This window comes from Protopterus annectens, chromosome 14.part0 (assembly GCF_019279795.1).
Source record: "Protopterus annectens isolate FY-2018-M chromosome 14.part0, PAN1.0, whole genome shotgun sequence".
Lineage (NCBI taxonomy): Eukaryota > Metazoa > Chordata > Ceratodontiformes > Protopteridae > Protopterus > Protopterus annectens.
The window spans coordinates 149,813,013-149,839,264 of NC_056748.1; the positions used below are offsets into that span (position 1 = coordinate 149,813,013).

The 26,252-nt window shown below is 40.3% G+C and overlaps 1 long non-coding RNA gene across 1 annotated transcript in view; it reads left to right on the forward strand.

Moving 5' to 3' along the window:
* Positions 1-26,252, forward strand: part of LOC122788903 — a 583,164-nt gene that overhangs the window by 219,273 nt on the left and 337,639 nt on the right. The window lies entirely within an intron of this gene.

Here is a 26,252-nt window from a genome sequence, read left to right on the forward strand (position 1 = left end):
ACGGGGAGTTAGGAACTTGCTGGAACGAGTTGTTGTTCCTGTTCTTGTTGGCATTGAATTGATTGGCCCGAATTCTGTTACTTCGTCTAGGACCTGTATTAGGGACTAAGGGGTCTTGTGATGATGAAGAAGGCTGGTAAGAATCAAATTCAACGTCAGACCTGTTGTGTGCAGCAACTTGTTGTAAACCATTCCCAGGGTGAGTACGGGGAGGAAAAAGTTTTTCATATGCCTTATTTTGTTGGTATGCTGCATTGTCCCTGTTCAGTTTTTTTATTTTATTGGCTTTCAGTTTCGTGAGCAGGGCATCGATACTATTAAATATGCGAGTGTAGTCATATTTATAGTCCAGATCTTCCTTGATGGAATTGTCTAGGTCATTCAATTCTGCAGTTAATGTTGCAACATGCAGAGAATAGTGCTTGATTATTAAGTCAAGGAGCTGAAACCCTTGCTGGTCAAACAGTGATTTTAAGTCATTCAGAAAACAGTCATCATTTATGAGACCAGTAGGAGCAAAAGTACTACGTAATCCCTTTGGTATAATTTTGTCCTTCACACATTGTTTGAAGTACGAAACTTCAAGTTGAAGTTTACGTAGTTTAACCAACTTGTTATCAAAAGAGTGGAGTTTGCTCACCATTGAATCCATTGATTTAGGGTCTGTGTGTGCCGGTAGTTCCTGTTCTCCATGTTGTACGAAAGAGAAAGAGTTAACATCCGAAATCCAGTCCTGTAGAGAGGGAACGCCAATAAGCACCGGATGATGGTTGTTGACAATAGGTCCAGTACCAACCCTATTTGATGTTGTAACCTGGATGGTGGAACCTCCTCCAGTTTGTGTCTGGTTAGGGCGTTGTGCCGCTGTAATAAAATCAGAACTGTTTGAAGGAGAGGCACCTATACAAGGTGTACCATTGTTCAAAGGTCCTTGCCCAATTCTGGAATCTATTTGATCCATGCGCCCATAAAGCAGATCAAGTCTTTTTGTAATAGCTGCTAGCATGCTGTTCATGTCCTTACTAGAATCCTGCTGCTCAATATGAGGTCCGAAAATATTCGGACTGACAGGACTATCCGATAACCCTGTAGCCATACCACAAACACTGAAGACAAACTGTTGCTGATACAAAAAAACCAAGAAAAACGGACTGTATCAGAGTTATCAGACAGCCAACAAAGTCCACTCCACGATAATTAATCTTAACGCACCTTTTATTATCAAAACAAGCAACATCGACTGCTGCTATTACTAAGTTGAAACATCATTTCTCAGTTATGGTAGTCCACACAATGTTCTTTCTGACAATAGTACTCACTTTACTAGCCAGTTGTTTCAGAAATTTGCAAAAGAATGAGACTGTGTGCATGTCACTAGTAGTTGTGAATATCCTCAGTCTAATGGTCTAGCAGAATGTGCAGTACAGAGTGCAAAGCCATTACTTGAGAGGTCAAAGAGTGACAATATCGATGTGTTCTTTAATTTACTTAATCTCAGAAATGTACCCCATGACGATATTCTTGAATCACCTGCTCAAAGACTACTTTCCAGGCAAACTAGAACTACACTACCCATTAATTCTAGACTATTGAAGCCTAAACCTAAGAACAATAACACCATGAAGGCTCAGTTGTTTAACAAGTGTAATATCCAGAAATTTAATTGTGGCCGATCGAGCAGATTACTTCATCCATTGAGGGAAGGAGAGATGGTACAAATCCAGACAACAAAAGGTTTTGATTGAATAGCACAGATTACAGGTATTTGTGCCAAACCAAGATACCACCTGGGAGACTCCGAAGGTGTGGAATATAGGAGGAATAGTAGACATCTTCTTCCTGTACCAGAATCATTGTCACCATCACAACATTGTTTCTGTGATGCAGACTTCAAATCTAAGAGTGAATTAGACACTGTTCCCATACCAGAATATGTTCAAAATCCTGATTCCATTCAGGAAAATGATCAGAACATTCCACAGGTCAAACATTTTGCAGAAACAGTTCATCATCATCATCTTCTTTTGGCTGTTCCTGTTAAGAGTCGCCACAGCGGATCATCTGTTTCCATTTTTTTCCTGTTCTCTGCATCTTGCTCTTTCTTACCAACTGCCTGCATGTCCTCTCTTACCACATCCATAAATCTTATCTTAGGCCTTCCTCTTTTCCTCTTACCAGGCAGCTCCATCCTCAGCATCCTTTTCCCAATATACCCAGCATCCCTCCTCAGCACATGTCCAAACCAACACAATCTCACCTCTCTTGCTTTGTCTCCAAACTGTCCAACCTGAGCTGACCCTCTAATATACTGATTCCTAATCCAGTTCATCTTAGTCACACCCAGTGCAAATCTTAGCATCTTTAACTCTGCCACAGGCAACTCTAACTCCTGCCTTTTTGTCAGTGCCACTGTCTCCAACCCATATAACATAGCTGGTCTCACTACCTTCTTGTAGACCTTCCCTTTCACTCTTACTGATACCCGTCTGTCACTAATCACTCCTGACACTCTTCTCCATCCACCCCATCCTGCCTGTACTATCTTCTTCACCTCTCTTCCACACTCACCATTACTCTGAACTGTTGATCCCAAGTACTTAAACTCATTCCCCTTCGCCAGCTCTACTCCCTGCATCCTCACCATTCTTCTATGCTCCCTCTCATTTACACACATATATTCTGTTTTAGCCCTGCTGACCTTCATTCCTCTCCTCTTTAAAGCACATCTCCACCTCTCCAGGGTCTCCTCAACCTGGTCCCTACTCTCACTACATATCACAATGTCATCTACAAACATCATAGTCCATGGGGCCTCCTGTCCGATCTCATCTGTCAACCTGTCCATCACCACTGCAAATAAGAAAGGGCTCAGAGCTGATCCTTGATGTAGTCCCACCTCCACCTTAAACATATCTGTCACTCCCACCACAGTCCTCACCACTGTCACACTACCCTCGTACATATCCTGTGCAACTCTTACATACTTCTCTGCCACTCCCGACTTCCTCATACAATACCATAACTCCTCTCTAGGCACCCTGTCATATGCTTTCTCTAAATCCACAAAAACACAATGCAACTCCTTCTGACCTTCTCTGTATTTCTCCAACAACACTCTCAGAGACAGTTCAAGTTGCTAAATATAATTTACAGTTTTATATCACATGATACGGATGAGTATCAAAGCCGAGTGTGAAATACGCAGCAACGTGGACTTGATTGTATATATCTGTGTAGTTAGCATTGTATAATGCATGACAAAGAATTACCTGTGATTTCTGCATGCCAATAGACTCATAGTGTTGTCTGATCTATCTCTCAAAGAGGGAGGATGTAGACAGGAGTGCAAGTGATGTGCACTGTATCTTTAAGGAGCATGTCAAGATTGTACATGCACATATAAAATCCCAGAGGACCATTTTGTAAGACATGCATGAATGCAGTTGTTAGTTTGTAAATAATTTAAAGTCAGTCACCTTTTACAATAATGTGTTTGTATAAAATAAAGCTGCTTGAATGGAATCCACAAAGACTCTTCTACTATATCCAGAATGGGAGAGTGACAGACCTTTCTGTGCTGCCTGCAGTTTATTTTGTGTAACTGAATTAGCATTGTCTGTCCTACAGAATAGTCTCTGACCCTGGCTGTCCATTTCTTCCAGACCTTTTGCCTTTATTGTGCTTTTGCTAGATGCCATTGTATCGGTCTCATGAGCTTCACAACAGATTCCTTGTGGGAAGGACAGTCACCCCCCACAGAACTTGAATTACATCCAAGGACCCCTTCATCTTGTGACCACACATCAACTCAAAAGGTAAAAATCCTGTAGATTCCTGGAGTAACACCTTGTATGCATAGAAAAGAAGGGGAAAATGTCAGTGTCACTCCCTGTTGAAGTGATATTCAAATTGTCTTAAGAGAACCTGCAGTGTAGAGCTGAACCTCTTCACTGAACCATTAGTTTGTGAATGGTAGGGGGCAGACTTTAAATCCTACAAATAACCAGCATATTTATTCTCAAACATCACAACAGGGTCATAACGTCTTGCTTTGTACTGCAGATCTTCTTCCTGTCTGAATAGTCACCCCATCTTAACTTTTGCTGCATTATCACATCAATAATCTACCTCTCTAGGTCATCAGATATGTCTACCCCTGCAAGGATCACATCCAAACTTACTGTTGCTTTCCAAAGAAGTCTTTTTATCAGATTGTACATCCAAGATTCAACATTTTACTTTTGTTTCACATTGCCTGTAAGCTGCAACGTGATTAACCTTCCTTCACTCTTTCTCCCCCCCCCATTCCTGCCAGCCATTAGTTTACTCTTTCCTGAACTTCTGTCCATTCATGCCTATTATACTGGCCACTAGAGGCCATGTCATTATCTGTGGGATCCTTGATTTTATTCAAAGATGTGATCTTCTTCAAAGATTTCTCTGTGGTAACCAGTGCTGTGTGCAAGAGCGATTGTGAGGATCCCACCAGGCACTAAGGGGTCCTGTGGCAGGATACATGTATAGATGACCTGTAGTAGTGATCCATGGCAGGATACATGTATGGATGACCTGTAGTAATTATCCATGGCAGTATACATGTATGGATGACCTGTAGTAGTGATCCATGGTAGGATACATGTATAGATGACCTGTAGTAATGATCCATGGCAGGATACATGTATGGATGACCTGTAGTAATGATCCATGGCAGGATAAATGTATGGATGACCTGTAGTAGTGATCCATGGCAGGATACATGTATGGATGACCTGTAGTATTAGTGATCCATGGCAGGATACATGTGTGGATGACCTGTAGTAGTGATCCATGGCAGGATACATGTGTGGATGATGTGTAGTAGTGATCCACGGCAGGATACATGTATGGATGACCTGTAGTAGTGAACCATGGCAACATGCATGTATGGATAACCTGTAGTAGTGATCTATGGCAGGATACATGTATGGATGACATGTAATAGTGATCCATGGCAGGATACATGTGTGGATGAGATGTAGTAGTGATCCATGGCAGGATACATGTATGGATGACCTGGTGTAGTGATCCATGGCAGGATACATGGGCAGGATACTTGTATGGATAACATGTAGTTGTGTTCCATGGCAGGATATATGTACAGATAACCTGTAGTAGTTTTCCATGGCATGATACATGTATAGATGACATGTAGTAGTGATCCATGGGAGGATACATGTGTGGATGACCTGTAGTAGTGATCCATGGCAGGATACATGTGTGGATGACCTGAAGTAGTGATCCATGGCAGGATACATGTATGGATGTCCAGTAGTAGTGATCCATGGCAGGATACATTTATGGATAACCTGTAGTAGTGATTCATAGCAGGATACATATTTGGATGATGTGTTGTAGTGATCCATGGCAGGATATATGAATGGAGGACATGTAGTAGTGATCCATGGCAGGATACATGTATGGATAACCTGTAATAGTGACCCATGGCAGGATACATGTATGGACAACCTGTAGTAGCAGTGATCCATGGCAGGATGCATGTATGGATGACCTGTAGTAGTGATCCATGGCAGAATACATGTATGGATGACCTGTAGTAGTAGTGATCCATGGCAGGGTACATGTATGGATGACCTTAGTAGTGATCTATGGCAGGATGCATGCATTGATGACCTGCAGTAGTGATCCATGGCATGATGCATGTATAGGAGACTTGTAGTAGTGATCCGTGGAAGGATACATGTATGGATGTCTTATTGTAGTGATCTGTGGTAGGATACATATATGGATGACCTGTAGTAATGATCCATGGCAGGATGAATTTATGGATGACTTATAGTAGTGATCCATGGCAGGATACATGTATGGATGACTTATTGTAGTGCTCTGTGCTAGGATACATGTATGGATGACCTGTAGTAGTGATCCATGGCAGAATACATGTATGGATGACCTGTAGTAATGATCCATGGGAGGATGCATGTATGGATGTCCAGTAGTAGTGATCTGCAGCAGGATACATGTATGGATGACTTATTGTAGTGATCTGTGGTAGGATACATGTATGGGTGACTTATAGTAGTTATCCATGGCAGGATACATGTATGGATGACTTATTGTAGTGATCTGTGGTAGGATACATGTATGGATGACCTGTAGTAGTGATCCATGGCAGGATACATGCATGTATGACCTGTAGTAGTGATTCATGGCAGGATACATGTATGGATGACTTATAGTAGTGATCCATGGCAGGATACATGTATGGATGACCTGTAGTAGTGATCCATGGCAGGATACATGTATGGATGACATGTAGTAATGATCCATGGCAGGATGCATGTATGGATGACTTATAGTAGTGATCTGTGGCAGGATACATGTATGGTTGGCCTGTAGTAGTGATCCATGGCAGGATACATGTGTGCATGACCTGTAGTAGTGATACATGGCAGGATACATGTATGGATGACTTATAGTAGTGATCCATGGAAGGATACATGTATGGATGACCTGTAGTAGTGATCCATGGCAGGATACATGTATGGATGACATGTAATAATGATCCATGGCAGGATGCATGTATGGATGACTTATTGTAGTGACCTGAGGTAGGATACATCTATGGATGACCTGTAGTAGTGACCCATGTCTACTTCTGTATGTGGACCAGATTACAGCATCTGTGCTTGGCTTGGTGAATGTACATTCTTGGCCCATACAGCTATGTGATGCAAAACCCACCTCGACTGGTTGTTAGTCATGTGGCAGGTATGACAGTCAACCAGGATGGGCAATGTAATGCCAATCATTCACTTCCATTCACCATGGCTGGCTTCTGCGGGATCTAGATTCATACTTAATCTTGGGTTGTTTGGATCACTGTCAGGGTTTTATCCTGCTGCCCTTTATTACTACTGCCACTCTCTTTCAGTCTTGAACAATTGTCTTAGCTTCTTCCTTTCTATAACTTGTTTTGTAGTCAACCCTGCTACAGTTTAAAAAATAATATAGGCAGTGGAGGTCTCGGATAAAGCCCTTACTACATCCTGAATGACCCACATTCAATTAGCAGGCATTGTAACTGGAATAAGAGAGGCCAGGGGGATAAGTGTAAAGAGTCTGTGAGTTTGCCTATCATGGGGGGAAGAAGGCAGTTTGGTTCATTTGGGCAACACTCAGTATGAGCTCTGGCTGGTGCACCCTGTGGAGTCCAAGCTAAAGGGACATGCTTCTGCTGGCTGACAGCATACATCTGAGGCAGTCACATGGGGAAACCTGTGTGCTCCTCCCTCAGAGGAATGGCAGCTTAATGTTCGACAGAGCTGCCATGATGGAGCTAAGAGCTCCTGAAGCTGGGAAGAGAACCCCAGAATCTGCATGAATGATGTCTGTGACTGACTCGTGACTTTGCAGGGGCACTAGGGCTGATTAAGCCTCTGCCCCTGTGTAAGAATAAATGTGTCAATTGATCATCTGACTGGAACCAGAGGTCTGTTTTCAGCAGGTACATTGTTACAAAATAAAAGTAGTAGGTTATGAGTGTGTCACACAGTAGAAATAGCATGGTGTAACAGTGTAACAGTACAATGGAGCACAATGATAATTCAGAACAAACTGGTATAAAATTGTGTAGTTAATAAACAGCTTCACACTTGGATTGGGCTGAAAAACACATTTATGTAGCCTGGCAGTTTTTTATGAATGATTCATGAAGGTGGCTGTTCAGTAATAATTGATAGGGGAAAGAGTGAGTGGGGACATCACGTTTAGTGGGAGCATGTTTGGTAGTTTATATCTAGTGGGAACATCATGCTTTGCGGGGATGTGTTTGACAGTTTACATCTAGTGTGGACATGTTTGGTAGTTTATATCTAGTGGGGACATGTTTAGTGGGGACATGTTCAGTAATTTATATCTAGTGGGGACATCATGTTTATTGGGGACGTGTTCAGTAATTTATATCTAGTGGGGACATCATGTTTAATGAGGACATGTTCGGAAGTTTATATTTAGTGAGGACATCATATTTAGCGGGGAGAAGTTCAGTAGTTTATATCTGGTGGGGCATCATGTTTAGTGGGGACATGTTCAGTAGTTTATGTTACTGAGGACATCATGTTTAGTGGGGATATGTTCAGTACTTTATATCTAGTGGGGACATCATGTTTAGTGGGGACATGTTCGGTAGTTTATATGTAGTCGGGACATCATGTTTAGCCTGGACGTGTTCGGTAGTTTATATTTAGTATGGACATTATGTTTAGCGGAGACGCATTCGGTAGTTTATATCTAGTGGTGATATTATGTTTAGTGGGACATGTTCGGTAATTTATATGTAGTCGGGACATCATGTTTAGCCTGGACATGTTCGGTAGTTTATATTTAGTATAGACATTATGTTTAGCGGGGACGTATTCGGTAGTTTATATCTAGTGGTGATATTATGTTTAGTGGGACATGTTCGGTAGTTTATATCTAGTGGGGACATCAGGTTTAGTGGGGACATGTTCAGTAATTTATATCTAGTGGGGACATCAATTTATATCTAGTGGGGACATCATGTTTAATGAGGACATGTTCGGAAGTTTATATTTAGTGAGGACATCATATTTAGCGGGGAGAAGTTCAGTAGTTTATATCTGGTGGGGACATCATGTTTAGTGGGGACATGTTCAGTAGTTTATGTTACTGAGGACATCATGTTTAGTGGGGATATGTTCAGTACTTTATATCTAGTGGGGACATCATGGGGACATGTTCGGTAGTTTATATCTAGAGGGGACATGTTTGGTAATATATCTCTAGTGTGGACATCATGTTTAGTGGGGACATGTTCGGTAGTTTATATCTAGTAGGAACATCATGCTCTGTGAGGACATGTTTGGTAATTTATATCTAGTGGGGACACCATGTTTAATGGGGACATGTTCTGTAGTTTATATCTAGTGGGGACATCATGATTAGTGGGGACATGTTTGGTAATTTATATCTAGTGGGGACATCATGTTTAATGGGGACATTTTTGGTAGTTTATATCAAGTGGGGACATCATGTTTAGTGAGGGCATGTTCGGTAGTTTATATCTACTGGGGACATCATGTTTTGTGGGGACATGTTCGGTATTTTATATCAAGTGGGGATGTCATGTTTTGTAGGGACATGTTTGGCAATATATCTCTAGTGTGGACATCATGTTTAGTGGGGACATGTTTGGTAGTTTATATCTAGTAGGAACATCATGCTTTGTGAGGACATGTTCGGTAATTTATATCTAGTGGGGACACCATGTTTAATGGGGACATGTTCTGTAGTTTATATCTAGTGGGGACATCATGATTAGTGGGTACATGTTTGGTAATTTATATCTAGTGGGGACATCATGTTTAATGGGGACATTTTTGGTAGTTTATATCAAGTGGGGATGTCATGTTTAGTGACGGCATGTTCGGTAGTTTATATCTACTGGGGACATCATGTTTTGTGGGGACATGTTCGGTATTTTATATCAAGTGGGGATGTCATGTTTTGTAGGGACATGTTCGGTAGTTTATGTCTAGTGGGGACATCATGTTTAGTGGCGACACGTTCAGTACTTTATATCTAGTGGGGACATCATGTTTAGTGTGGACATGTTCAAAAGTTTGTATCTTCTAAGGACACCATGTTTAATGGGGACATGTTAGGTAGTTTATATCTAGTGAGGACATCATGTTTAGTGGGGACGGGTTCGGTAGTTTATATCTAGTGGGGACATCACATTTAGTGCAGATGTGTTTGGTAGTTTATATCTAGTAGGGACATCATGTTTAGTGGGGACATGTTCGGTAGTTTATATCTGGTGGGAACATCGTGTTTAGTGGGGACATATACAGTAGTTTATATCTAATGAGGGCATCACGTTTAGTGGGGACATGTTTGGTAGTTTATATCTAGTGGAGACATCGTGTTTAGTGGGGACATGTTCAGTAGTTTATATCTAGTGGGGACATCATGTTTAGTGGGGACATGTTCGGTAGTTTATATCTAGTGGGGACATCGTAATTAGTGGGGACATGTTTGGTAGTTTATATCTAATGAGGACATCATGTTTAGTGGGGACGTGTCCGTTAGTTTATATCTAATGAAGACATCATGTTTAGTGGGGATATGTTCGGTAGTTTATATCTAGTAGAGACATCATGTTTATTGGGGATTTGTTCGGATGTTTATATCTAGTGGGGACATCATGTTTATTGGGGACATGTTCAGAAGTTTATATCTAGTGGGGACATTGCGTTTAGTGGGGACTTCTCGGTAGTTTATATCTAATGATGACATCATGTTTAGTGGGGACATGTTCAGTAGTTTATATCTAATGAGAACATCATGTTTAGTGGGGACATGTTCAGTAGTTTATATGTAATGGGGACATCATGTTTAATGGGGACATGTTCGGAAGTTTATATCTAGTGGGGATATCATTAGTGGGGACATGTTCGGTAGTTTGTATCTAATGAGAACTTCATGTTTAGTTGGGACATGTTCGGTAGTTTATATCTAGTGGGGACATGTTTGGTAATATATATCTAGTGTGGACATCATGCTTTGTGGGGACATGTTCGATAGTTTATATCTAGTGGGAACATCATGTTTATTGGGGACGTGTTCAGTAATTTATATGTAATGGGGACATCATGTTTAATGGGGACATGTTCAGAAGTTTATATCTAGTGGGGACATCATGATTAGTGGGGACATGTTCGATAGTTTATATCTAATGAGAACTTCATGTTTAGTTGGGACATGTTCGGTAGTTTATATCTAGTGGGGACATGTTTGGTAATATATATCTAGTGTGGACATCATGTTTAGTGGGGACATGTTCGGTAGTTTATATCTAGTGGGGACATAATATTTAGTGGGGACATGTTCCGTAGTTTATATCTAGTGTGGACATTATGTTTAGTGGGGACATGGTCATTAGTTTATATCTAGTGTGGACAGCATGTTTAGTGGGGACATGTTTGGTAATTTATATTTAGTGTGGACATCATGTTTAGTGGGGACATGTTCGGTAGTTCATATTTAGTGGGGACATAATATTTAGTGGGGACATGTTCTGTAGTTTATATCTAGTGGGGACATGATATTTTGTGGAGACATGTTTGGTAGTTTATATCTAGTGGGGACATCATGTTTAGCGGGGACATGTTCGGTAGTTTATATCTAGTGAGGACATCATGTTTAGTGGGGACATGTTCGGTAGTTTATATCTAGTGGGGGCATCATGTTTAGTGGGGACATGTTTGGTAGTTTATACCTACTGGGGACATCATGTTTAGTGGGGACGTGTTCGGTAGTTTATATCTAGTGGGGACATCATGTTTAGTGGGGACATGTTCGGTAGTTTATATCTAGTGGGGACATTGTATTTAGTGGGGACATCTTCAGTAGTTTATATTTAGTGGGGACATCATGTTTAGTGGGGACGTGTTCAGTAGTTTATATCTAATGATGACATTGTGTTTAGTGGGGAATTTTCTGATAGTTTATATCTACTGGGGGCATCATGTTTAGTGGGGACATGTTCGGTAGTTTATATGTAGTGGGGACATCTTGTTTAGTGGGGACGTGTTTGGTAGTTTATGTTACTGAGGACATCATGTTTAGTGGGGACATGTTCGGTAGTTTATATCTTGTGGGGACATGTTCGGTAGTTTATATCTACTGGGGACATCATGTTTAGTGGGGACATGTTCGGTAATTATATTTAGTGGGGACATCGTGTTTAGTGGGGACATGTTCGGCAGTTTATATCTAATGAGGAGATTGTGTTTGGTGGGGACATGTTCCATAGTTTATATCTAGTTGGGACATGATGTTTAGTGGGGACATGTTCGGTAGTTTATATGTAGTGGGGACATCATGTTTAGTGGGTACGTGTTTGATAGTTTACATCTAGTGCGGATATCATGTTTAGTCAGGACGTGTTCGGTAGTTTATATCTAGTGGGGACATTGTGGTTAATGGGGACATGTTCGGTAATTTATATCTAGTCAGGACAACATGTTTAGTTGGGACATGTTCAGTAGTTTATATCTAGTGGCGACATCATGTTTAGTGGGGACATGTTCGTTAGTTTATATCTAGTGGGGATGTCATGTTTTGTGGGGACATGTTAAATAGTTTATATCTAGTGGGGACATCATGTTTAGTGTGGACGGGTTCGGTAGTTTATATCTAGTGGGGACATCGTGTTTAGTGGGGGCATGTTCGGTAATTTATATCTAATGGGGACATCGCGTTCAGTGGGGACATGTTCGGTAGTTTATATCTAGTGGGGACATCATGTTCAGTTGGGACGTGTTCTGTAGTTTATGTTACTGAGGACATCACGTTTAGTGGGGACATGTTCGGTAGTTTATATCTAGTGAGGACATCATGTTTAGTGGGGAAATGTTCGGTAGTTTATATCTAGTGGGGGCATCATGTTTAGTGGAGACGTGTTCGGTAGTTTATATCTAGTGAGGACATCATGTTTAGTGGGGACATGTTTGGTAGTTTGTTTCTAGTGGGGACATCATGTTTAGTGGGGATGTGTTTGATAGTTTATATCTAGTGGAGACATCGTGTTTAGTGGGGACATGTTCGGTAATTTATATCGAATGGGGACATTGCATTTAGTGGGGACATGTTTGGTAGTTTATATCTAGTGGGGACATCATGTTTAGTCTGGACGTGTTTGGTACTTTATATCTAATGAGGACATCATGTTTATTGGGGACATGTTTGGTAGTTTATATCTAGTGGGAACATCATGTTTAGTGGGAATGTGTTCGGTAGTTTATGTTACTGAGGACATCATGTTTAGTGGGGAGATGTTCAGTAGTTTATATCCAATGAGGACATCATGTTTAGTGGGGATATGTTTGGTAGTTTATATCTAGTGTGGCCATCATGTTTAGTGGGACGTGTTCCATAGTTTATATCTAGAGAGGACATCATATTTTGTGGGGACGTGTTCAGAGGTTTATATTACTGAAGACATCATGTTTAGTGGGGATATGTTCGGTAGTTTATGTCTAGTGATGACATCGTGTTTAGTGGGGGCATGTTCGGTAGTTTATATCTAGTGAGGACATCATGTTTAATGGGGACATTTTTGGTAGATTATATCTAGTGGGGACATGATGTTTAGTGGGGACGTGTTTGGTAGTTTATATCTAGTGAGGACATCATGTTTAGTGGGGATATGTTCGGTAGTTTATATCTAGTGGGGACATCGTGTTTGGTGGGGACTTGTTCGGTAGTTTATATCCAGTGGGGATATCATGTTTAGTGGGGATGTGTTCGGTAGTTTATATCTAGTGGGGACATCATGTTTAGTGAGGACATGTTCAGTATTTTATATCTAGTAGGGACATCATGTTTAGTGGGTACCTGTTTGGTACTTTATATCTAATGAGGACATCATGTTTACTGGTGGCATGATCGGTAGTTTATATCTAGTGGGGGCATCATGTTTAGTGGGGACGTTTTTGGGAGTTTATATCTAGTGGGGACATTATGTTTTGTGAGGACATGTTTGGTAGTATATATCTAGTGGGGACATCATGTTTATTGGGGATGTGTTTGGAGTTTATATCGAATGAGTACATCATGTTTAGTGGGGGCATGTTCGGTAGTTTATATCTAGTGGGGTCATCATGTTTAATGGGGAAGTATTCGGCAGTTAATATCTAGTGGGGACATTGTTTTTAGTGGGGACATGTTCGGTAGTTTATATCTAGTGTGGACATCATATTTAGTTGGGGCATGTTCGGTTGTTTTTATCTAGTGGGGACATCAAGTTTAGTGGGGACATGTTCGGTAGTTTATCTCTAGTGGGGACATCATGTTTAGTGGGGACATGTTTGGTACTTTCTATCTAATGAGGACATTATGTTTAGTGGGGGCATGTTCGGTATTTTATATCTAGTGAGGACATCGTGTTTAGAGTGGACATGTTCGGTAATTTATATCTAGTGGGGAACATCATGGTTAGTGGGGACATGTTTGGTAGTTTATATCTAGTGGGGACATCATGTTTAGTGGGACATGTTCAGTAGTTTATGTTATGGAGGACAACATGTTTAGTGGGGAGATGTTCGGTAGTTTATATCTAATGAGGACATCATGTTTAGTGGGGAGAAGTTTGGTAGTTTATATCTAGTGTGGCCATCATGTTTAGTGGGACGTGTTCCGTAGTTTATATCTAGTGAGGACATCATATTTTGTGGGGACGTGTTCAGAAGTTTATATTACTGAGGACATCATGTTTAATGGGGACATGTTTGGTAGTTTATGTCTAGTGATGACATTGTGTTTAGTGGGGGCATGTTTGGTAGTTTATATCTAGTGAGGACATCATGTTTAATGGGGACATTTTTGGTCGGTTATATCTAGTGGGGACATGATGTTTAGTGGGGACGTGTTCGGTAGTTTATATCTAGTGAGGACATCATGTTTAGTGGGGATATGTTCGGCAGTTTATATCTAGTGGGGACATCATGTTTAGTGGGGACGTGTTCCGTAGTTTATATCCAGTGGGGACATCATGTTTAGTGGGGACATGTTCGGTAGTTTATATCTAGTAGGGACGTCATGTTTAGTGGGGACCTGTTTGGTACTTTATATCTAATAAGGACATCATGTTTACTGGTGGCATGATCGGTAGTTTATATCTAGTGGGGGCATCATGTTTAGTGGGGACATGTTCGTTATATCTAGTGGGGACATCATGTTTAGTGGCGACATGTTCGGTAATTTATATCTAGTGGGGATATCATGTTTAGTGGGGACATGTTTGTTATATCTAGTGGGGACATCATGTTTAGTGGGGACATGTTCTGTAGTTTATATCTAGTGGGGGCATAATGTTTAGTGGGGACATGTTCTGTAGTTTATATCTAGTTGTCTAGATGGGACATCATGTTTAGTGGGGACATGTTTGGTAGGTTTTATCTAGCGGGGACATCATGTTTAGTTGGGACATGTTCTGTAGTTTATATCTAGTTGGGACATCATGTTTAGTGGGGAGATGTTCGGTAGTTTATATCTAGTGGGGATTTTGTGTTTAGTGGGGACATGTTCGGTAGTTTATGTTACTGAGGACATCATGTTTAGTGGGGACATGTTTGGTAGTTTATGTTACTGAGGACATCATGTTTAGTGGGGATATGTTCGGTAGTTTATGTCTAGTGGGGACATCGTGTTTAGTGGGAACATGTTCGGTAATTTATATCTAGTGGGGACATTGCATTTAGTTGGGACATGTTAGGTAGTTTATATCTAGTGGGACATCATGTTTAGTGGAGACATGTTTGGTACTTTATATCTATTGAGAACATCATGGTTAGTGGGGGCATGTTTGGTATTTTATATCTAGTGGGGACATCATGTTTAGTGGGGACGTGTTCGGTAGTTTATGTTAATGAGGACATCATGTTTAGTGGGGACATGTTCGGTAGTTTATATCTAGTGAGGACATTATGTTTAGTGGGGACATATTTGGTAGTTTATAGCTAGTGGAGACATCAAGTTTAGAGGGGACGTGTTTGGCAGTTTATATTTAGTGAGGACATTATGTTTTGTGGGGACATGTTCAGTAGTTTATATTTAATGAGGACATCATGGTTAATGGGGACATGTTCTGTAGTTTATATCTAATGTGAACATCATGTTTAGTGAGGACATGTTCTGTAGTTTATATTTAATGAGGACATCATGGTTAATGGGGACATGTTCAGCAGGTTAAATCTAGTCGGGACATCATGTTTAGTGGGGATGTGTTCAGTAGTTTATGTTACTGAGGGGACGTGTTCCGTAGTTTATGTTACTGAGGACATCATGTTTAGTGGGGACATGTTCGATTATTTATATCTAGTAATGACATCGTCTTTAGTGGGGACATGTTCAGTAGTTTATATCTAGCGGGGACATCATGTTTAGTGGGGACTGTGTTCAGTAGCTTATATCTAGTGAGGACATCATGTTTAGTGGGGACGTGTTTGGTAGTTTATATCTAGTGATAACATCATGTTTTGTTGGGACGTGTTCAGTAATTTATATCTGGTGGGGATATCGTGTTTAGTGGGGACGTGTTCAGTAGTTTATGTTACTGAGGGGACGTGTTCCGTAGTTTATGTTACTGAGGACATCATGTTTAGTGGGGACATGTTCGATTATTTATATCTAGTAATGACATCGTCTTTAGTGGGGACATGTTCAGTAGTTTATATCTAGCGGGGACATCATGTTTAGTGGGGACTGTGTTCAGTAGCTTATATCTAGTGAGGACATCATGTTTATTGGGGACGTGTTTGGTAGTTTATACCTAATGAGAACATCATGTTTAGTGAGGGCATGTTCAGTAGTTTATATCTAGTGGGAACATCATGTTTAGTGGGGACGTGTTTGGCAGTTTATATCTAGTGAGGACATTATGTTTTGTGGGGACATGTTCAGTAGTTTATATCTAGTGTGGACATCATGTTTAGTGGGGTTGTGTTCGGTAGTTTATATCTAGTGGGGACATCATGTTTAGTGGGGACATGTTCGGTAGTTTATATCTAGTGGGGACATCATGTTTAGTGGGGACGTGTTCGGTACTTTATATCTAGTGTGAACATCATGTTTAGTGGGGAGATGTTCTGTAGTTTATATCTAGTGTGAACATCATGTTTAGTGAGGACATGTTCTGTAGTTTATATTTAATGAGGACATCATGGTTAATGGGGACATGTTCAGCAGGTTAAATCTAGTCGGGACATCATGTTTAGTGGGGATGTGTTCGGTAGTTTATATTTAGTGAGTACATCATGTTTAGTGGGGACATGATTGGGAGTTTATATCTTGTGGGGACATCATGTTTAGTGGGACATGTTCAGTAGTTTATATCTTGTCGAGACATCATGTTCAGTCGGGGTGTGTTCTGTAGTTTATATTTAGTGGGGACATTATGTTTAGTGGGGACATGTTCTGTAGTTTTTATCTAGTGAGGACATCATGTTTAGTGGGGACGTGTTTGGTATTTTATATCTAATGAGGACATCATTTTTACTGGTGGCATGTTTGGTAGTTTATATCTAGTGGGGACATCATGTTTAGTGGGGATGTGTTCTGTAGTTTATATCTAGTGGGGACATTGTGTTTAGTGGGGACATGTTCGGTAGTTTATATCTAGTGGGGACATCAAGTTTAATGGGGACATGTTTGGTAGTTTATATCTAATGGGGACATTATGTTTAGTGGGGACGTGTTTGGTACTTTATATCTAATGAGGACATCATGATTAGTGGGTGCATGTTCGGTAGTTTATATCTAGTGAGGACATCATGATTAGTGGAGATGTGTTCAGTAGTTTATATCTAGTGGGGACATTGTTTTTAGAGGGCACATTTTTGGTAGTTTATATCTAGTGGGGATATCATGTTTAGTGGGAGCATGTTCGGTAGTTTATATGTAGTGGGGACATCTTGTTCAGTGGGGATGTGTTTGATAGTTTATGTTACTGAGGACATCATGTTTAGTGGGGACATGTTCGGTAGTTTATATGTTGTGGGGACATCTTGTTTAGTGGGGACGTGTTTGGTAGTTTATGTTACTGAGGACATCAAGTTTAGTGAGGATATGTTCGGTAGTTTATATCTTGTGGGGACGTGTTTGGTAGTTTATATCTATTGGGGACATCAGGTTTAGCGGAGACATGTTCGGTAGTTTATATCTAGTGAGGACATCATGTTTAGTAGGGATATGTTCGGTAGTTTATATCTAGTGGGAACATCATGTTTAGTGGGGACATGTTCGGTAGTTTATATCTAGTGGGAACATCATGTTTAGTGGCGATGTGCTCGGTAGTTTATATCTAGTGGGGACATCATGTTTAGTGGGGACATGTTCTGTAGTTTATATCTAGTGGGGACATCGTGTTTAGTGGGGCATGTTTGGTAGTTTATATTTAGTGGGGACATCATTTTTAGTGGGGACATGTTTATTTCTTTATATCTAGTGGGGATATCATGTTTAGTGGGGACATGTTCAGTAGTTATATCTACTGGGGACACCATGTTTAGTGGGGACATATCTGGTAGTTTTTATCTATCAGGGCATTGTGTTTAGTGGGGACATGTTCGGTAGTTTATATCTAGTGGGGACACCATGTTTATTGGGGACATGTTCGGTACTTTATATCTAGTGGGGACATCATGTTTAGTGAGGACATATTCAGTAATTTATATCTACTGGGGACATTATGTTTAGTGGGGACATGTTCGGTAATTTATATCTAATGGGGAGATCATTTTTAGTGGGGACGTATTTGCTAGTTAATATCTAGTGGGGATATCATGTTTAGTGGGGATGTGTTCAGTAGTTTATATCTAGTGGGGACATCATGTTTAGTGGGGATATGTTCAGTAATTTATATCTGGTGGGGACATCATGTTTAGTGGGGACATGTTCGGTAGTTTATATCTAGTGGGGACATCATGTTTAGTCGGGACATTTTCGGTAGTTTATATCTAGTGGATACATCATGTTTAGTGGGAACGTTAGGTAGTTTATATATAGTAGGGACACAGTGTCTAGTGGGGACATGTTCAGTACTTTATATCTAGTGTGGACATCATGTTTAGTGGGGACGTGTTTGGTAGTTTATATCTAGTTAGGACATCATGTTTAGTGGGGAGATATTCGGCAGTTTATATCTAGTAGGTACATCACATTTAGTGTGGACATGTTCGGTAGTTTATATCTAGTGCGGACATCATGTTTAGTGGGAACATGGGCAGTTTATATCTAGTGGGGACATCATGTTTATTGGGGACATGTTCGGTAATTTATATCTGCTGGAGACATCATGTTTAGTGGGGACTTGTTCTGTAGTTTATATCTAGTGGGGACATCATATTTAGCAGGGACATGTTTGGTAGTGTTTATCTAGTGGGGGCATCATGTTTAGTGGGGACATGTTTGGTAATTTATATGTAGTCGGGACATCATGTTTAGCCTGGACGTGTTCGGTAGTTTATATTTAGTATGGACATTATGTTTAGCGGGCACGTATTCGGTAGTTTATATCTAGTGGTGATATTATGTTTAGTGGGACACGTTCATTAGTGTATATCTAGTGGGGACATCATGTTTAGTTGGGACATGTTCGGTAATTTTTATCTAGTGGGAACATCATGTTTGTTGGGGACATGTTTGGTAGTATATATTCAGTGGGGATATCACGTTTTTTGGGGACGTGTTTGGTAGTTTATATCTAGTGGGGACATCATCTTTAGAGGGGACATGTTCGGTAGTTTATATCTAGTGGGGACATCATGTTTAGTGGGGACATATTCGGTAGTTTATATCTAGTGGGGACATCATGTTTAGTGGGGACATATTCGGTAGTTTATATTTAGTGGGGACATCATGTTTATTGGGATATGTTCGGTAATTTATATCTACTTGGGACATCACGTTTAGTTGGGGCATGTTCGGTAGTTTATATCTAGTGGGGACATCATGTTTAGTGGTGACATGTTCAGAAGTTTATATCTAGTGCGGATATCATGTTTAGTGGGGACATCATGTTTAGTGGGGAGATGTTCGGTAGTTTATATCTAGTGGGGACATCATGTTTTGTGGGGACATGTTTGGCAGTTTATATCTACTGGGGACATCATGTTTAGTGGGGACGTATTCGGTAGTTTATATCTTATGGGGATATCATGTTTAGTGGTGACATGTTCGGTAGTTTATATCTAGTGGGCATCATGTTCAGTGGGCACATGTTCGGTAGTTTATATCTAGTGGGGATGTCGTCTTTAGTGGGGACATGTTTGGTAGTTTATATCTAGTGGGGACATCATGTTTAGTGGGGAGATGTTCAGAAGTTTATATCTAGTGGGGACATCATGTATAGTGGAGACGTGTTTGGTAGTTTATATCTAGTGGGGACGTCATGTTTAGTGGTGACATGTTCAGAAGTTTATATCTAGTGGGGGCATCATGTTTAGTGGGGACATGTTAGGTAGTTTATATCTACTGCAGACATCATGTTTAGTGGGGACGTATTCGGTAGTTTATATCTAGTGGGAACAGCATGTTTAGTGGGGATGTGTTTGGTAGTTTATATCTATTGGGGACATCATGTTTAGTGGCGACATGTTCTGTAGTTTATATCTAGTGGGGACATCATGTTTATTGGGGACATATTCGGTAGTTTATATCTAGTGGGGACATCATGTTTAGTGGTGACATGTTCAGAAGTTTATATCTAGTGCGGATATCATGTTTAGTGGGGACATCATGTTTTGTGGGGAGATGTTCGGTAGTTTATATCTAGTGGGGATATCATGTTTTGTGGGGACATGTTTGGCAGTTTATATCTACTGGGGACATCATGTTTATTTGGGACATATTCGGTAGTTTATATCTAGTGAGGACATCATGTTTAGTGGGGACGTGTTCAGTAGTTTATATCTAGTGGGGACATCATGTTTAGTGGGGACGTATTCGGTAGTTTATATCTTATGGGGACATCATGTTTAGTGGTGACATGTTCGGTAGTTTATATCTAGTGGGCATCATGTTCAGTGGGCACATGTTCGGTAGTTTATATCTAGTGGGGACGTCGTCTTTAGTGGGGACATGTTCGGTAGTTTATATCTAGTGGGGACATCATGTTTAGTGGGGAGATGTTCAGAAGTTTATATCTAGTGGGGACATCATGTTTAGTGGAGACGTGTTTGGTAGTTTATATCTAGTGGGGACGTCATGTTTAGTGGTGACATGTTCAGAAGTTTATATCTAGTGGGGGCATCATGTTTAGTGGGGACATGTTAGGTAGTTTATATCTACTGCAGACATCATGTTTAGTGGGGACGTATTTGGTAGTTTATATCTAGTGGGAACAGCATGTTTAGTGGGGATGTGTTTGGTAGTTTATATCTATTGGGGACATCATGTTTAGTGGGGACATGTTCTGTAGTTTATATCTGTGGGGACATCATGTTTGGTGGGGATATGTTCAGCAGTGTATATCTAGAGGGTATATCATGTTTAGTGGGGATATGTTTGGTAGTTTACATTGATTGGGGATATGTTCAGTATTTTATATCTAGTGGGGACATCATGTTTACTGGAGATATGTTCGTTAGTTTATATTACTGAGGACATCATGTTTTGTGGGGACATGTTCGGTAGTTTATATTTAGTGGGGACATCATGTTTAGCGGGGATATGTTCGGTAGTTTATATCTATTGGGAACATCTTGTTTTATGGGGAAATGTGCAGTAATTTATATCTAGTGGGGACATCATATTTAGTGGGGATGTGTTTGGTAGTTTATACTTACTGGGGACACCATGTTTAGTGGGGACATATTCAGTAGTTTCTATCTAGTGGGGACATCATGTTTAGTGGGGACATGTTCAGTAGTTTATATCTAGTGGAGATATAATTTTTACTGGGGACATGTTCAGTAGTTTATATCTAGTTGGGACGTCATGTTTAGTGGGGGCATGTTTGGCAGTTTATATCTACTGGGGACATTATGTTTAGTGGGGACATGTTCATTAGTTTATATTTAGTGGGGGCATCATGTTTAGTGGGGGCATGTGCGGTAGTTTATATCTAATGGGGGCATTATGTTTAGTGGGGGCATGTTCGGTAGTTTATATCTAGTGGAGACATCATGTTTTCTGGGGATATGTTCAGTAGTTTATATCTACTTGGGACATCACGTTTAGTTGAGGCATGTTTGGTAGTTTATATCTAGTGGGGACATCATGTTTATTGGTGACCATTTCAGAAGTTTATATCTAGTGGGGATATCATGTTTAGTCGAGACATGTTTGGTAGTTTATATCTAGTGGGGACATCATGTTTAGTGGGGACATTGTTGGCAGTTTATATTTACTGGGGACATCATGTTTAGTTGGGACGAATTTGGTAGTTTATATCTAGTGAGGACATCATGTTTAGTGGGGACATGTTTGGTAGTTTATATCTAGTGGGGACAGCATGTTTAGTGGGGACATGTTTGGTAGTTTATATCTAGTGGGGACATCTTGTTTAGTGGGGACATGTTCTTTAGTTTATATCTGGTGGGGACATCAGGTTTGGTGGGGATATGTTCGGTAGTGTATATCTAGTGGGGATATCACATTTTGTGGGGATGTGTTTGGTAGTTTACATCTAGAGGGGACATGTTCAGTAGTTTATATCTAGTGGGGACATGTTTATTAGGAACATCTTCATTAGTTTATATTACTGAGGACATCATGTTTTGTGGGGACTTGTTCGGTAGGTTATATCTAGTGGGGACATCATGTTTCGTGGGGACATGTTCGATAGTTTATATTTAGTGGGGACATCATGTTAAGCGGGGATATGTTCGGTAGCTTGTGTCTACTGAGGATATCATGTTTAGTGAGGGCATGTTCGGTAGTTTATATCTAGTGGGGACATCTTGTTTAGTGGGGACATGTTCAGTAATTTATATCTAGTGGGGACATTATATTCAGTGGGGACATGTTTGATATTTTATACCTACTGGTGACACCATGTTTAGTGGAGCCGTATTCAGTAGTTTCTATCTAGTGGGGACATCGTATTTAGTGGGGAGTTGTTCGGCAGTTTGTATCTAGTGGGGACATCATGTTTAGTGGGGACATGTTCGGTAGTTTATATGTAGTCGGGACATCATGTTTAGCCTGGACGTGTTCGGTAGTTTATATTTAGTATGGACATTATGTTTAGCGGAGACGTATTCGGTAGTTTATATCTAGTGGTGATATTATGTTTAGTGGGACATGTTCGGTAATTTATATGTAGTCGGGACATCATGTTTAGCCTGGACATGTTCGGTAGTTTATATTTAGTATAGACATTATGTTTAGCAGGGACGTATTCGGTAGTTTATATCTAGTGGTGATATTATGTTTAGTGGGACATGTTCGGTAGTTTATATCTAGTGGAGACATCATGTTTAGTTGGGACATGTTCGGTAATTTATATCTAGTGGGAACATCATGTTTGGTGGGGACATGTTTGGTAGTATATATCAAGTGGGGATATCACGTTTTTTGGGGATGTGTTTGGTAGTTTACATCTCTTGGGGACATGTTCAGTAGTTTATATCTAGTGGGGACAGCATGAATAGTGGGGACATGTTTGGTAGTTTATATCTAGTGTGGACATCATGTTTAGTGGGGACGTGTTTGGTAGTTTATATCTAGTGGGGACATCATCTTTAGTGGGGACATGTTCGGTAGTTTATATCTAGTGGGGACATCATGTTTAGTGGGGACATATTTGGTAGTTTATATCTAGTGGGGACATCATGTTTAGTGGGGACATATTCGGTAGTTTATATTTAGTGGGGACATCATGTTTAGTTGGGATATGTTTGGTAATTTATATCTACTGAGGATATCATGTTTAGTGGGGGCATGTTCGGTAGTTTATGTCTAGTGGGGACATCATGTTTACTGGGGATATGTTCGGTAGTTTATATCTACTTGGGACATCACGTTTAGTTGGGGCATGTTCGGTAGTTTATATCCAGTGGGGACGTCATGTTTAGTGGTGACATGTTCAGAAGTTTATATCTAGTGCGGATATCATGTTTAGTGGGGACATCATGCTTAGTGGGGACATGTTCGGTAGTTTATATCTAGTGGGGACATCATGTTTAGTGGGGACATGTTCAGTAGTTTATATCTAGAGGGGACATCATGTTTAGTGGGGACATATTCGGTAGTTTATATCTAGTGGGGACATCATGTTTAGTGGGGACGTATTCGGTAGTTTATATCTTATGGGGACATCGTGTTTAGTGGTGACATGCTCGGTAGTTTATATCTAGTGGGCATCATGTTCAGTGGGCACATGTTCGGTAGTTTATATCTAGTGGGGACATGTTCGGTAGTTTATATCTAGTGGGGACATCATGTTTAGTGGGGACATGTTAGGTAGTTTATATCTACTGCAGACATCATGTTTAGTGGGGACGTATTCGGTAGTTTATATCTAGTGGGAACAGCATGTTTAGTGGGGATGTGTTTGGTAGTTTATATTTATTGGGGACATCATGTTCTGTAGTTTATATCTAGTGGGGACATCCTATTTAGTGGGGACGTGTTCGGTAGTTTATATCTACTGGGGATTTCATGTTTAATGGGGACATGTTCTGTAGTTTATATCTGGTGGGGACATCATGTTTGGTGGGGATATGTTCAGTAGTGTATATCTAGAGGGGATATCATGTTTAGTGGGGATATGTTTGGTAGTTTACATCGATTGGGGATATGTTCAGTATTTTATATCTAGTGGGGACATCATGTTTAGTGGGGATATGTTTGTTAGTTTATATTACTGAGGACATCATGTTTTGTGGGGACATGTTCGGTAGTTTCTATCTAGTGGGGACATCATGTTTCATGGGGACATGTTCGGTAGTTTATATTTTGTGGGGACATCATGTTTAGCGGGGATATGTTCGGTAGTTTATATCTACTGAGGGCATCATGTTAATGTGGCATGTTCGGTAGTTTATATCTATTGGGAACATCTTGTTTTATGGGGAAATGTTCAGTAATTTATATCTATTGGGGACATCATATTTAGTGGGGATGTGTTTGGTAGTTTATACCTACTGGGGACACCATGTTTAGTGGGGATGTATTCAGTAGTTTCTATCTAGTGGGGACATCATATTTAGTGGGGTCATGTTCACTAGTTTATATCTAGTGGGGACATCATGTTTAGTGGGGACATGTTCAGTTGTTTATATCTAGAGTGGACATTATGTTTAGTGGGAAAATGTTTGGTAGTTTATATCTAGTGTGGACATCATGTTTAGTGGGGACATATTTGGTGGTTTATATCTAGTGGGGATATCATTTTTACTGGGGACATGTTCAGTAGTTTATATCTAGTGGGGACGTCATGTTTAGTGAGGGCATGTTTGGCAGTTTATATCTACTGGGGACATTATGTTTAGTGGGGACATGTTCATTAGTTTATATTTAGTGGGGGCATGTTCGGTAGTTTATATCTAATGGGGACATTATGTTTAGTGGCGGCATGTTCGGTAGTTTATATCTTGTGGAGTCATCATGTTTACTGGGGATATGTTCGGTAGTTTATATCTACTTGGGACATCACGTTTAGTTGGGGCATGTTTGGTAGTTTATATCTAGTGGGGACGTCATGTTTAGTGGTGACCATTTCAGAAGTTTACATCTAGTGGGGATATCATGTTTAGTGGGGACATGTTTGGTAGTTTATATCTAGTGGGGACATCATGTTTAGTGGGGACATGTTTGGCAGTTTATATCTACTGGGGATATCATGTTTAGTTGGGACGTATTCAGTAGTTTATATCTAGTGAGGACATCATGTTTAGTGGGGACGTTTTCGGTAGTTTATATCTAGTGGGGACAGCATGTTTAGTGGGGACATGTTTGGTAGTTTATATCTAGTGGGGACATCATGTTTAGTGGGGACATGTTCTTTAGTCTATATCTGGTGGGGACATCAGGTTTGGTGGGGATATGTTTGGTAGTGTATATCTAGTGGGGATATCATGTTTTGTGGGGATGTGTTTGGTAGTTTACATCTACAGGGGACATGTTCAGTAGTTTATATCTAGTGGGGACATCATGTTTATTGGGAATATCTTCATTAGTTTGTATTACTGAGGACATCATGTTTTGTGGGGACTTGTTCGGTAGGTTATATCTAGTGGGAACATCATGTTTTGTGGGGACATGTTCAGTAATTTATATCTAGTGGGGACATTATATTCAGTGGGAACATGTTTGATATTGTGTACCTACTGGGGACACTATGTTTAGTGGAGACATATTCAGTAGTTTCTATCTAGTGGGGACATCGTATTTAGTGGGGAGTTGTTCAGCAGTTTATATCTAGTGGGGACATCATGTTTAGTGGGGACATGTTCGGTAGTTTATATCTAGTGTGGACATTATGTTTAGTGGGGAAATGTTTGGTAGTTTATATCTAGTGTGGACATCATGTTTAGTGGGGACATGTTCAGTAGTTTATATCTAGTGGGGATATCATTTTTATTGGGGACACGTTCAGTAGTTTATATCTAGTGGGGACATCATATTTAGTGGGGGCATGTTTGGCAATTTATATCTACTGGGGACATTATGTTTAGTGGGGACATGTTCAGTACTTTATATCTAGTGTGGACATCATGTTTAGT